Source organism: Tinamus guttatus, unplaced genomic scaffold (assembly GCF_059628265.1).
Source record: "Tinamus guttatus ecotype Peru unplaced genomic scaffold, ASM5962826v1 Tinamus_guttatus_pri_ptg000060l, whole genome shotgun sequence".
NCBI lineage: Eukaryota > Metazoa > Chordata > Aves > Tinamiformes > Tinamidae > Tinamus > Tinamus guttatus.
This window is the reverse complement of record NW_028288594.1, coordinates 8,519,061-8,532,838: the sequence shown is the minus strand read 5'-3', so window position 1 is coordinate 8,532,838 and position 13,778 is coordinate 8,519,061. Positions and strand designations below refer to the sequence as shown.

General features: G+C 46.9%; 1 protein-coding gene across 1 annotated transcript in view; it reads right to left on the bottom strand.

Moving 5' to 3' along the window:
* The window catches only part of GLI2 (GLI family zinc finger 2), a 171,577-nt gene extending 158,532 nt beyond the window's left edge, over positions 1 to 13,045 (bottom strand). The window contains exon 1 of the mRNA XM_088519571.1: positions 12,880 to 13,045. The gene's annotated coding sequence lies outside the window, so the exon portion shown is untranslated. The remainder of the gene's footprint in view (positions 1 to 12,879) is intronic.
* Between the last annotated feature and the right edge of the window lie 733 nt (positions 13,046 to 13,778).

The window sequence follows — 13,778 nt, the reverse complement described above, 5'->3', positions numbered from 1 at the left end:
GACATTAAAGATTTTCTAATTAAAGATGAGACCATTTGCAAGACAGATGACTCCAGTTTACTGGCAAGCCCGTTGAGGGAAATGCCTGAACCACAGCTAAAGAAATCTGGAGGCCAGTTCGGAAACAGACTGGCCGTCCTGGCCTAGCCTGCGTCCCTAGACGCTGGTACCAGCGACAAGGAGAAAGATCACCCAGGTGTAAGCAATGAAAACCAAAGTTTGTGTCCTGATGTTGTAAGTAAGTTAGGAAAAAGGCAACAGCCTGTACTGTTATGGGGACATAGAAATTTCCAGTCATGTGTGTGTGTGGGGGGGAAAAATCAGCCTGGCCCTTGCACATTGCCAAACGCTTGGTGTACATCTGCTCCAAGCAGCCCCTGGGGCAGGGAGCGACGAGCAGCCCGGCTCCAGCTGCGGCCTAACCCCACCGCCTGATAAGCACCCGTATCGCGCTGCGGAAACGGGACCGAGCGCTCGCTACGTACAGTAGAAACACTCCAAGGCCAGCTGCTGACCTGAAAAAGTCTAAAGAGGCAGTGCTATTTGGGCTGCATAGTAGCTGACGTGCAGGACTGACCTACCAGGTAACATGGACTTTATCACTATTCTCTCACACACAGTATCTTCAAGTTTATGCCACACCGGACACCACAAATGCAGCTTGAACCAGCAACCAAGGAAGGAGCTTATGCCAAAAAACTCAGGGACACTGTGGTCTCATCTCTCCTCCTGCTTCATCTTCCCTCTGCTTTTCTCACACTTATGTTAATACAATTACCATGTCAGTCAGTTCAGGGAACTGATCCAGCCAAAACCTGATCCTGCAAGAAAAAAAAAAAAGAATCAGACCCTCCTTCACGCTCTGAACACACACGCTCTGTAACAGCCTTCAGCCGAAGCACTTGCCAGAAGAAAAATCCAAAATACGTCCTCTCCCACACGAGAGCCCTAGCACAGGCAGATGGGCCCGAGGCCCACAGCGGGCCGCCTGAAGGACACATAGGGGTAACTTCTCAACCTCTCAAAGGGGATGTGTGCTGGTTTCCAGACATGGCACGCAGGTTTGAGTCTCCTCCCAGCAATATCCCTGAGAAGCTGCCGCTGACCAAGAGGGTTCCCAAGGGCAGCGCACACAACAGCCCTCGGCCTTTCAGGAGAGGCCATCAGGAAACAGCTGGAGAGAGCCAGCACAGTCAGCAGGAGACGTGCACAGCTCTGAATACTCAGCATTAACCTCTCCTCAGAAGCTTTAACTGTCTTTAAAACTCTGAATTTTAGTATAAAAACCTCTCTTTTAGTATAAACTGCAAGCCTCATAGGCAGACTTCCACATAAAGCTACACTCAGCGCAGCCATGGTGCCATCAAGTCCTTCTTCCCTGTTGGCTCTTCTTCCAGGTCCCTTCTCCCCAGCAGCCCCAACAGTGCCACTTTGGAAGGACACTGTGTCCGAGCCCATGATATTACCATTCATCGCACAGAGATGCCTGAGCTCAGGGAACTCGCTGCAAAGCCGGACCGTGTCCCAGGCCTGCACATCCATCTTGGTACAGTCTGGAAGAGAGGAGGCAGGTCCTGTTGCAGCTGGCAGCACCTGAGGAAACTTTCTGGGCTTTAAGTATCACAAAGTTTAAATTTAAAATCTCAGGTTCCCTAACCCAAGAGATTTCAGCTTCTTGCAAGGCAGTTCCCTGAGGTTTGGGGTTGTATTTCTCCCTCCCTCACCAAGACTGTTGAGAAACCTGTCCACCTAAGCACAGCTCCTAAACACATCACCTTAGGCAAGCAAAGACAAATGACTAAGCTATTAAATGCCCAACTCTTTCCTCAATCACTTTAAACTCCTGTCTTCACTCCAGGTGGAGTCACCTTGATACAGATGCAAGAGCCCTGTGGGTTGAGCCCCACCATATATTCCTGACTGACCCTGTACCAACAAGCCAGTTTTAGAAAGCTCTATTTCTTCACCCATGAAATAAGGATATCTGTGCTTACACATCTTTGTGAATATTCTTTTGTTAATGTTTTGTAAACGGCATCAAAGAACTACAAAGCACCATGCAAAGTATTAAAAAGTTCCTGCACAGTAGGCTGCCCCAGGAAGCATAAAACAGCATCGCTCTTATCCTTCCCTGCACCGCTCTGCCTCCCGTGTTAGCATAACAACAGAGCTGACAGTCAGAGCATTAAAAGAGATTTTCGGAGGGTAAAAGAACAACAGCCAGTGGCTAAATATATGGAAGCAGAGTAATCAAATGGGAAGGAAATAAAAGGGTGGCATCCCAAGTAACCAAGTTTTCCAGATGAAGCAGTTTGGAAAACTGATATTCTCACCCTCTTAAGTCATTCCTCAGGGCTCAAAACTCTGATTCCATAAAAACATTTGGTGCCCTTTTTTGTGCAGCAAGGTAGGAAAAGAATAAAAATCCAGCAGCCCTGAGTTTTCAATGCAGTTTCTAAAAGCCTGCACTGCTGGAGAAAAAAACATCAGAAATGCGCAATTTTCAGTGGATGGCGAAGAATTATTTCTTTCCGTGCACTTTGCTCACGGACACCGGGTGCAAGGTCTGGGAGGAGGCACCATTGCCCCCGGCGTGAACGCGGAGCCAGGCAGGGACCCACGCGCTGCTCCCGGGATGCGGCGAGGGGCTTTGTTGGCGCTGGGAGGCTGCAGCTGCAGTGGAGGATGCAAGTTCACAAGGGGTTACTCAGCTCCAGACAGTCTTCATAAAAGCTCCAGTAAGTCGGACAAACTTTCTCAATTCTCTCCACTCCCCCAAGCAATGAACTTCTGAACTCTGCTATTTTGAGTCAAGATATGACAGGACAGTCGAATGCTGCTAATTTGCACTTTGCTGATCTACACAGCCCATAACTCATACAAACACACAGAGAGCAAACCAGTTTCTCCATACTTCTCAGCAAAGATTTAGTAGTAGAGGGTATGGCCGAGGTCTCCTATTACTTAGGCAGTTAGGTTTTCCAAAACACACAACTGTAAGTCTACTATATCTTGAAACAACTAATACTTTAAAGTGCCCTATATGCCTTGAGCCCAGGAACAAAATACATTAGGTGATGTATTATACTTTCTTTTTTATTATGTACCTTTGCTTCATTGCTAATGAGTGGAACTAAATCGTTCTTACAGCTGTGAGTAAATTCACACTGGGGTGAGTTATATAAAACGGGAAAGCTCTAAAATACTGAGGTTGCAAAGCAGAAAGGGAATAACTCAAACATTCCTGGTTTATTGACTACCTGCTGACAGCTGCTCGGGCACCTCCGTTCGGCTTTCCTATCCAAAGCACCCACAAACAGTGACCTTCAGGAGGCTCCTGAAGGAACCATGGTTAGGACGGGACAGGGACCTGCCACATTTCTTGTCAGCTGCCTGGGAGGTAGCTCAAGCCTCTGGCTTCTGCCCTCGCCAGGCAGCTCCAGCTTGCAGGGAGCCTGCGGGTCCCGCGGACGCTGGCAGCGCCGAGAGCACGAGCTCAACACGAAGCGTTGGGGGACTCAGCTCTGGGAGTCAAGGCAGACAGCTGCTCTCTCTCATTTTGGAATAATCAACTAAAATGGTCCTTTTTTTTTCTTCCTCCCTACAGCAAAAAAAACGTATGGAATTTCCTTTCCGTGAGACACTTTTAAAAGCTTTGTTGGGAAAGAGTGCGTTTGCACAAAATTTCCCTAAAAGCAGAAGTGTCAGTTAGCACTATCTCCAATTATATGACAATTCCTTTCTTGTCAGGCAACCAAATTTGGGATCCATGTTATCCCCAGGCAAGTCTCTTTAAAACCTTTTTCCTTGCCTTAGCCAAAACACAAGGGCTTCCAAAGACTGAAGAATCTCACATGCAAACTGCCTGGAGAGAAGGTAGTGATTCATAACACAAGGGAAATGTGTGATAAAGCAGAGTAGCTTTCCCAGCTGTTGAAAGGGATATGTAGAAATCCATGCAGCACTAAGATGCCAGGTTTCCATTTTCTTCAGATATTCAAAGGGAGAGATGAAATCTTTGCATCCTGCCAAATTGTAGCCTGACTGGAATGTGTGCTCTTGTTTTGACAAACTGCAGCTTACTAGAGAAAACTTAATTTTCACATCATAAAGTTTCCTTAAGCTGGCTTCAAGCTTCATACTTACAAAACCTCAGCTAGAAAAATGTTATTCAAACCCAGAAAAGTGTAGGGACACCGTCACAATTCGGTGCCTGAACTGCATCTCCCAAATCAAAAGCCTCGTTCTCAGTTATTCCAAGCGGCCCATGTAGGAGTGTCTGAGTCCCACGTTGCTCTCTGGTGCGTATTAAAAAAATACATAATTAAGTCCTTCTGGCTCAACACAAACCACAATTTAAGATCAGGCGGTTCTTCCCTTCTCTTCCTCCCCTCGCCCCCACAAACATACACATGCTCCCTTTGACATTAGCATCAGGATTTATAGGTATAAACCATACCAAAGGAAGAAGACTTTTTATGAAAGCACATGGGAAGACCAACTCAGAAGAACAGCATTGGTGGGTTGCTAATTATTTCAGTCTTCATTTCTACATTCCCCAAGGGAATTTCACAGCGAAAGACACTGAACTAGTAGCTCTGGAAATCTGCAGATAGGCCCACACCATGAACCCAGTGCCATGTTAGACCCCTTCAAGGTTAGCACTGCTCAAAACCAGTGCAGCTTCATGACCTCTTCAGCGAGGCTGCTTGGTCCCCAACAGCCTATTGCTAAACCTGCATTATTGCTCATTTATCTGGTGTTAACTTAAGGGCACTAAACCGAGTTTCATCGCACGGTGCAGCCAAGCCCAGACCGACGGAGCACACGTAGCTCCAGGACAGCCCTTTCCTCTGTGCCCCAATGAAGAGCTGCTTGAGGAATCACTCAGTCACGGCCGTTCAGTTCCCTGTCTTGTCAGAGGAAAATGACAACCAATCACTCACCCAAGGTGGACGTACTGCAAAGAAAGCTGATTTCTCCGGACATCCCAATAAATCCTGGGCAGTTTTTCTGCATTAGAGGCCAACAGCCTGCAAAGCTACCAGGTGGCAAAACCTTGAGGAATGCACCCCTGCAGACACCCGTTCTGCAGAACATCAGGGGCTGCAGATGGGAAAGTCTGGCCACAAAGAAACCAGCCTCAAAAGGGGCAAATCAGAGTGCCAAGAGGCAGTGGTCTCATGATCCATGACAGAAAGGCAACAGTCCCAGTTTCCAAGCACAGTTTTGAGAGGTGCCCACAGATGCTCTCCCCAACCCTCTCCTGACTGTCCATTCATCTGTGATTCCCCTCCTTGCCAGGTGCATCTTACATAATAACACTCAGGCATTTTTTAAAGCACTTGGAGAGGTATGGATGAAAAGTACTTCCACAAGTATTGATAGGTAGGGCAAACAACCATCGGTTATAGCAACCATCAGTCACCAATGATCTAGATTTTGTGTGAAATGAGAAAGCAAAGCCTCCATCAGCCAAGGCAACTTGCTAAGCTTTTTGTGCCTTTATTTTTCTTTTAAAAATATTTATATATTTTATATATCTATATTTTTATGTCTTTATCTGTGCAAAGTAAGCATGCAAATTATGTAACTCCAAGGGTCAAACAATTCATCCATAGCCTATGGCAGCTGAGAATAAATAAAATGCTAACTTTTGCCAAGGAAAATAGGTGCAAAAGAAAAACCAGTATCACTTTCTTTCTAGGAAAACAGAACACAAAAGAGATTGAGAATCATGTTAGCACCCAGTAAAATGGCAATAACAAACTGTAGCAAGTCAGAACACTTCCTATTGTAACAGGTAAATAAAATAAACTTTTGTTGCCACAATGCACCTTATGACAGAACAACTCTTCTATTGCTTATTTATTCCTTTTTAAAACCCAGGCTTGGCCTCTGACAGATCTTGCGGAGAGACATCTTGTTTATACATAAACAAAAATAAGCACTGTTAGTACATACTGTGGGGATAGAAGGCCTCAATCTAGTCTTGTGGAGTACTTGAACCCAAAATCAGGCACAGCAGACAAGGCAGGTCATGAGTTTTTACACCGAGTTACAAGAGGGCTCTGCACTAGGGCACATGTAAAGCATTTGGACTCTAGAAGCCATTATTTGAATCCAGGGAATTTCTCTTATTTAAAGTTTACATCTGTGCAGACCAAACTAAAGAGCTTTCTTTGAAAGTTGGAAAAGATTTCACTAAAAGCTAAATGAACTTTATAAACATTTACTCTCAACGGTCTCTCCGTGTTGGGTCATGGCCCGGTTGAGAAGCAAAAATTCCAGGCAATCAAGGCAGAGAACCAGTATGGGAGAAATGGGAGAAAAAAAAAGCAGCAGAGAAACTGTGCAACCCTCCACTAGAACTAGTTAAAACCTCCCCGGCCTTCACATGCTGCTAAAGAAAATGAATACCGTATTTTGAGTGAAAAGCGTTCAATTCCACACTGCAGCCCCAGCACACACACATCTATTTGTTTTCCAAAAGCGTGCAAGATAAAGAAGGGTCTGTGCTCTGCACTGGTGCCAGCTCCCTCGATTCGGGCTACTCTTCCCATCCCAGCAGAAAGCAGGTTCTGGTTCTGGAGTCCTCCAGAGAGTCACCCAGCGAAACATCTGTTTCACGGCAGAAGGAGAGCAGGGAGGGCCGACACATCTGAAACTCTTTTGCAGTTGCTATGGGGAAATGTGAGAAGATAAACTCCTACTTTATTAATCAAACATCCACAGAGGTCCAACATTGTTAGCCAATTAATCCTTTCACTGCACAAGCTAGATCAAGATTTTTTATTGCCCTTGGCAGATAAGGAGTTTTTTCCCCCCCGCCCCATACTGATAAAAATATATTTACTGCGCCTTACTGCTGCCTGCCATGCTGCCTGCCCTGGATCCTACAACCTGGGCCTCCAGGCTCTGCTTCAGTGGCTCCTGTGGGACAATACGACCCTCAGCCATTTCCCAGCTTCAGCCACAGGTTACCACCTCCAGGCAAGGCAGCACAAGTGCCCCAAATCCCAATCCAGGCCTCCTGGGGAGGATTAGCACTAAAATGCCAGCTGGGAAACCAGGTGGGAGCTGACTCGTGGGCACTTCTACAGGATCAAAACCTCTGCGAGGGCACAGAGAAAGGACGAAAAGTTACAGGCACTACAGGCACACAGCTGCACTTCACAAGAAAACAATCAGCACTCAGATCTTCATCAGAGAAGAACATGGCTTGGACAGCCATGGCAATGCCCCCCAAAACCATTGCTTTTTATTTTGAGGTGTGTTCACAGTTACCTTCAATCGGAAAGCTGCTGCCCACACATGCCCCTCCGTGACCCTCTTGTGGCTTCCCCCTATGTGATATCCACGTCACTGATCGGATGGGGAGGCAGTTGCAAAACCGGTGAAGGACACGGACCACATACTCCCCATTCCCTCCTCTCCATCCACACTGTGCAACTGGCAAGTCTGCCCTGCAGACCCGGATCTGCTCGTGAAGGCGCAGAGTGTCATGAGGAATCAACCTCCAGAACACCACGGATGTCCCCTGCAACTGCTATTAGTGACCTCCAAATGCATAATTAAAATTCTTTTTTAAAGTGGACGCTGAAATAAGACAGGGAGAATAATTGATACTCCTGTACGGTTGGGAAACCAAACAATTTTTTAAAACTAATCCTGGAGTCATACTGACATAAATGATTTATCTCTACGGAATGAAAACCACTTAGATTAAGGTGGCAAACCCGAGGTAGGTTAGTGGTTATGCTGCTCTCTGGAGACAGGGGGGGCCCTGGGCACACATCCGCCTGCGATGCAGATAGGAAGAGCGAATCCAAGCGATCCTCTCTGCTGCAGAAACGTGTGCTCAGCACGGCCCTCCGCGAGGAGGGCCACAGTGAAGACACAAATGTTCCAACATTCCCCTGCACACACATTTCTCGTGAAAAGCATTCATCAAATTAACCCACTTTGGAGGAGACCAAAACTGCATTTTTTTTCAGCAAAGAAAATATGCATCCCCATCCAGAGGGGAATGAAACTCTTCAGCAGTGCTCTCTTCCCCCAGCCTCAGGAAGGACGGAACTCAGAAATTTCCTCAAAGTTCACAGACACGGCCCTCGCCAGGGACAGCACAAGCAACACAAACACATTTAAGGACAATTATGAAAGACACTTTCAGCTCTCGTCCCATTTATGCCCCAAGCATGCCAATGCTTTAAAGTTCTCTGTCCTCCCTCTCCAAGAGGGAGGCTGAACTGCTGGTCTAAGTGCTACGACTGTATTTGTTTCTCTAATTCCATGACGCTCTGCCATCTCCCCCGCACGGAAGATAAACTACCATTTTAGTTGAAATGCTCTAACTTGATTTACACAACTATTTTACCTAATTTTCTAATTTAGCCCTTCGAGATGAGGGAGAGCAAAACGCATTCAGGGGAGGCGTTTCCAGGCAGAAAGCGAGGAGAAATGAACCTCTCCTCGTAACTGTGGAGGACATTTCAAAATGACAGACAATGCGGTGTGCTCTGCCAGGAGGAAAGCGATCCTTTGACCCCGGTTTGCATTTCAAGTGAAGAGAAAAGCAGCAGAAGAAATGGGAGTTTGTAAAGAAAAAGTTAAGGTACAGCATTGTAGACGTACAAAAGAGCAGAGCCCATATGCATCAATGGGATCTTGTTTGTCCTGGTTTCTTTGAAGCAAAGTGGGAGATTTCTTGGATTTTACTCAGAGCTGAAGTTAAACTTTGATGTCTATTCCAGAGACCGTAACTGAACTAAGGCCCGAACGGTAGAAGCAGAACACCCGGACGGGGAGAGCGCGAGGGGTTTTATCAAAGTGAGGTCAGAGCAAAGGGCAGACGGGCCGGGCCCGGCCGAGCTTCCAGCACCAGCGGGGCTGTCTGGGCCGCTCGGGCCCTCTCCTGCACGGCCGCGACACCACTGCCGATGGGCACAGCGGTGCCCGTTCGCACCCTCTGCACAAAACTGAAAGGCCCAATTTGCAAGTGACCTTAATAAGGACTGTGAAAAGCGCTCGCTTCTTAATAAACAGGGTTGTGCCCTAAGTAGCGAGCAATAGAACTGCTGCTGGAAGAGCATCCCATGGCCTAATACATCACACTGTCAAAAAGCTTCCCCCATTATTCAACTGAAATTTGCCTTCTCTTAAATTCCATCCCATTACTTCTAGTTACACCCCATTGTACCACTCTAAATAATTCTTCATAGCCTTGGTGTTTACACCCTTCAGATATTTGTAGATTTATATCTCAGGCACCCCATTTGTCATCCTTTAGCCAAGTTATCCATATTCAGCTCTTTCAGTCTTTTCTCATAAGTCAATCCCTCAAGCCTTCTTGTTGCCTTTTTTCCCCCTCCTAAACTCCTTCCAATTTGTCAATCTCTGCTGTAATGGAGTGGAGCAGACCTGAATGCATTGCGCTTCCTGTGGTTACTGGCTCTGCGTCCCGAGTCCCTGGTCTCTCCTTACTATGGGGCATGCACCTAAACCCTCGTTGGCTCTTTTTAAGTTAGGTAATTTAGCCAAATGCTGAGGCTGCTTGCCACGCTGCTCCCAGTCTTGGGCACAATTTTTATCCCTTATGCAGGAAGGCTGCCCTGTAGAGCCTCCACGGCGGCTTCCAGCTGCCCACCAGTGCTGTCACGGAGCACTGCTAAGCACCACCTCTTCTGCCCAAGTCTTCAACCCCACAAGGAAAGGGACAGACAGCAGTTACATAGCTGTGCACTAAAGCCAAACGCTTTGCTCTTAAATACACCCTTGATGACCATGGAAAACTGAGTAGCGCCTGCCCCGAGCCCAGTGTAACGCAGAGCATAAACAGACGCTGTTCCTCCCACACCTGCACCTCCATAAAGCCAACGCTGTTCTCCCCCGAACTGCCACACATTTCCTCTAATTAAATCACCCAGACAAATAACAACAGCACTGCTGCGCACAGCTCACAGGGGGGAGAAGCACAGCTTAACGCTTCTTGGCAGCGCGACTGCACGCCCCACAGCACGTCAAATAACCACCGCGGTGACCAGCCCCTGCACCGGCCTGGCCGGCGGCAGCAGCAGCACGTGCCGAAGAGGAGAGAGGGAAGGAGGAGGTTAAAAATAATAATAATAATAATAATAATAATAAAACTCACAAAAACACTGTGACCTTCCGGCTTTTCCCTGGCTAGCACTGCTCTACCCGCATCTAATGTGGCCACCAATCTTCACCACCTTTCCAGTCTACAAAATCCTGAGCTGACCTATTTGACTGTCTCTGGTTTGAGAGGAGAGCCCCTAAATCAAATGCACCCTACAGATACGGCTTATGGCAGAGATGCTTCTCTTTGTCACGCTCACTCTGCCTCTCATTAATACTATCTCCTTGCCCCACAGATTCTGGGGAATCTGTGGGGAAAAGCTCTCTTGCCTACCTATTAAAAGTAGTATTTCTTCCTAACCTTAACTTCAGTTCAGCATCTGAAGTCAATTGCAACAGTGCTGTACACAAACATGTAATAGCTGCATATTTAGTATAAGCATTTAGTCTGCTATTAAAACAAAGATTATGTATACACTTGCATTATTATAGGTCCAGTTTTGAATAGACAAAAAGTCTAAAAACTGTGGCAGACACTTAGGTACCAAAGCAACTTTGGAGACAGAGTTACTCAAAACCAGGTGGGACCCATCAGCTCCAGCTCATAGTCTTTCTCCCTAAAGCAGAAAGTAGGATGGGGAAGGACAAAAGCTGACCCCTCGGGGAACAGCTAAAAAAAGCATCCAAGAAACACAGCAAGCTCTGGCAAGAAGCTTGCATTTGCCATCACTTAAATTAACAGCAAAGGAATCCCCAGGAGGGAAGATATTTGGACCGTGTCCAACATGCAAGTGTGCTGCGTGAGGAGCCGTGGGGGAAGAGCCACACACCAGCACTGTGGATTCAAAGGGAGCTCACACGTCTCCCTCCAGCAATCCTCAGCCCTTTAAGGGACAGGAGCTTGTCAGACATTACGGGACTTCACTATGTCACTGGGTGGCAGGAGAGAAGTTTATTGCTGGTGACCCCAGACAGATTCACCACAACAGCTCTGAGTCTTGTTAGGCACGAGCCATCTTCAGAACACAACAGCTTTTACGTGTTCAAAAAACGAGCCATCTTGAAAAGTCTCAAAAGTCTAAGCCAACTCACATCATCTGGAACACTGCAGTTGGCACCAGCACAACACTGCAAATCGTTCTCTTATTATCACACCTGCCAGAGCTGCCATCGATTCTTACGAACATGCACATTAACTTCCAGAAGAATCGTATGCCCAGTCAGCAGCTGGCACCAAGAACCTTCTACCCTGCCTTAATGGCCTAGAGATGATGACGTATCCTGGATGAAGTCCTTCTAAAACACCTAAACAGATGTTTTTCCCTCACAAAGCTCATTACTAAGTTTAGCAGTAATTCAGGCATGTAAATTTAACCTGAGCACATAAATCTAATAACATCTTTCTAAAAGCAATAAAATGTTCAGACTCTTAATCCTTTTAATTCACTGTTTATCCCCCCTTGGCACTTAGACTATTTTTGACTTCAGTCACTTTGCCATATAAAAAAATTAATAAAAGAACGCAAGTTGCCCAACAAGTTGAAGAACTAATGAAGACTGGTTTCCTACAGATTAGTGTCTTACATCCTTTCATTACCCAACAATAATTATTACAGCTCCCAGCATGTTATCTAGGAGCCTGTCCTCTTCAGCTCTCTACTTCCCTCAACTACAAATGAGGCAAGAGGTACGACAAGCTGTGGCTGGCTTTGAGCTAAGCACATGCTCATGGACTAGCCAGCAGGCCTAGCAGAGCAGAAGGCTGACCATTCACATTCCAATCTTCTCCTCAAAAGGCCCTTGCTGCTCCACTAGGAAAACAAAAATCAGTAAATACAAGGTAAAGATCTGCCATAAGAAACAAGGCTGAAGACGACCCATGGAACTTTCCGGGTAGTAATGTAACTGTCCTCCCTCCCATGACAGCCCACGCAGACATCACTAACAACTATCACTGCGACACATTCACATCCTACATGTCCCCTGAAAGGTAAAATGAGCTTTGCAAACCACAGAAGAGGCTTCCCAGAACCCTCACAGGAAACAATCCATTACAACCACCTCTTTGGCAAATGAAGGAGTCCTGGTTCAGACACCTTCTTGGGGGCAACTACTACAACATCACGAAGGAAACATCTGCCACAGCAATGCAGATCACAAACCTTGTAGAAATTTCCAGCTTTTAGTAATTATCTTGAAGTGAAGCTGGGTATTCACACACAAACAAGGCCCACTGCAAAACACAGCTATCACCTGCTGCCTAGATAATGCTGCAGGTGCACAGGCATTTTGCACTGGTGAAACCCCAGATGGTATCAAAGCATGGTTCCACATCGAGCACATTAGCATGCACGAGTTGCAAGAATTCAGGCATGAGGGGAACAGTAACACACCCTGGGCTGGAGGAAAGCCCTTCTTGATCACACCTGATCTCACAAAGCAGTCACTCGAGAGGTTTTAGTGATGAACCCATCTTATAAAGAGTAGCCAAGATCCCTCCACCAGGCAGGCAGAGTTACAACACTTCGTGATGTTTTCAAGGAACACTCCACTCTAACCTACTATCTTACCTACTATGTGAAGACGCCACATGACCCACTCCCCCAGCTCTACAAAGTCATGGAAGAAGGTAATTCAGAGCTTCACATTTTTGACCTTGAAGACATGCTCCAAATGTCCCTACACCGCATCCAAACCCAGAAGAGCACTCAGGAGAAGGTAACCTGCAGCAATTCACATTATATTCTCTTCAGGATGCAGAATTGTTCAGAAAAACAGTACCTCTGGGGGTTCTCCAGGAGACAAGACACAGGCAGTACTGTTAGGGATTCCAAAGAGCTCAAAGCCCCAAAGCTCAGCCTCTTTAAGCTCTCTTAAAGCTGGGTTAGAATTAAGAGCAGCTGCACTAGCTCTTCATCCCACTCAGCTGCCAGATGTAGGTGATCAGTCCATACGAGCAGCAGAGTTTTTCTACTCCAGCAACTCGTCTTAAAACCTCATCTCTGAGCATTCCAGATGCCCTGCGAATTGTGCTCTGCAGCTTCCCACGCGCGCCTTCCCAAGACAGGCTGCACTTCCCCGGCAGCAGCAGCAAACTGTGTGCACCCGGAGGCCAAAGCACTTCCTTAGGGACAACCTTTATCCACCAAGGACACAAACTGGACTAGCTCCAGATACAGCCTAAATTCCTCCCTACCTTGTCTCATTGAACAGCAGTAGCTTAAGATCAAGTAGTACCTGAGTCTTGCTGTAATCAACATGACTCTGTCCTGAACATAAAAAAAAAAGTAAAAATTAGCAAAGAGGCTCTACTTAAGCCTGGTTTCTTGCAGGTTTCTGTTGCTTCTCTACCTGCACACCATATGGTCCTCCCACCCTACTATTGCCTAATCTCTCCCCTGCTCTTCAGGGGTCTCTCCTGCAATACCTGCAGCGGGTGAGGGCGATTTCCCTCTTCCCCGCACAGACACACACTAAATACCCCCTCCAAGCACAAAACAGCACTTGCTGCCCCACAGGCTTGCAGGCCAGTCCTGGCCAGGGCCCTGTCCCAGCACCAGCAGAACGATTTTGCCACCACAACACAACTTTGTGCTTGGCAGGTCCTCTGTAAGCACAAGGAACAGAGGAGGAAGGAGGCCCCAGCGGGACACACTGGAAATGATCTGTCGGACATGGCC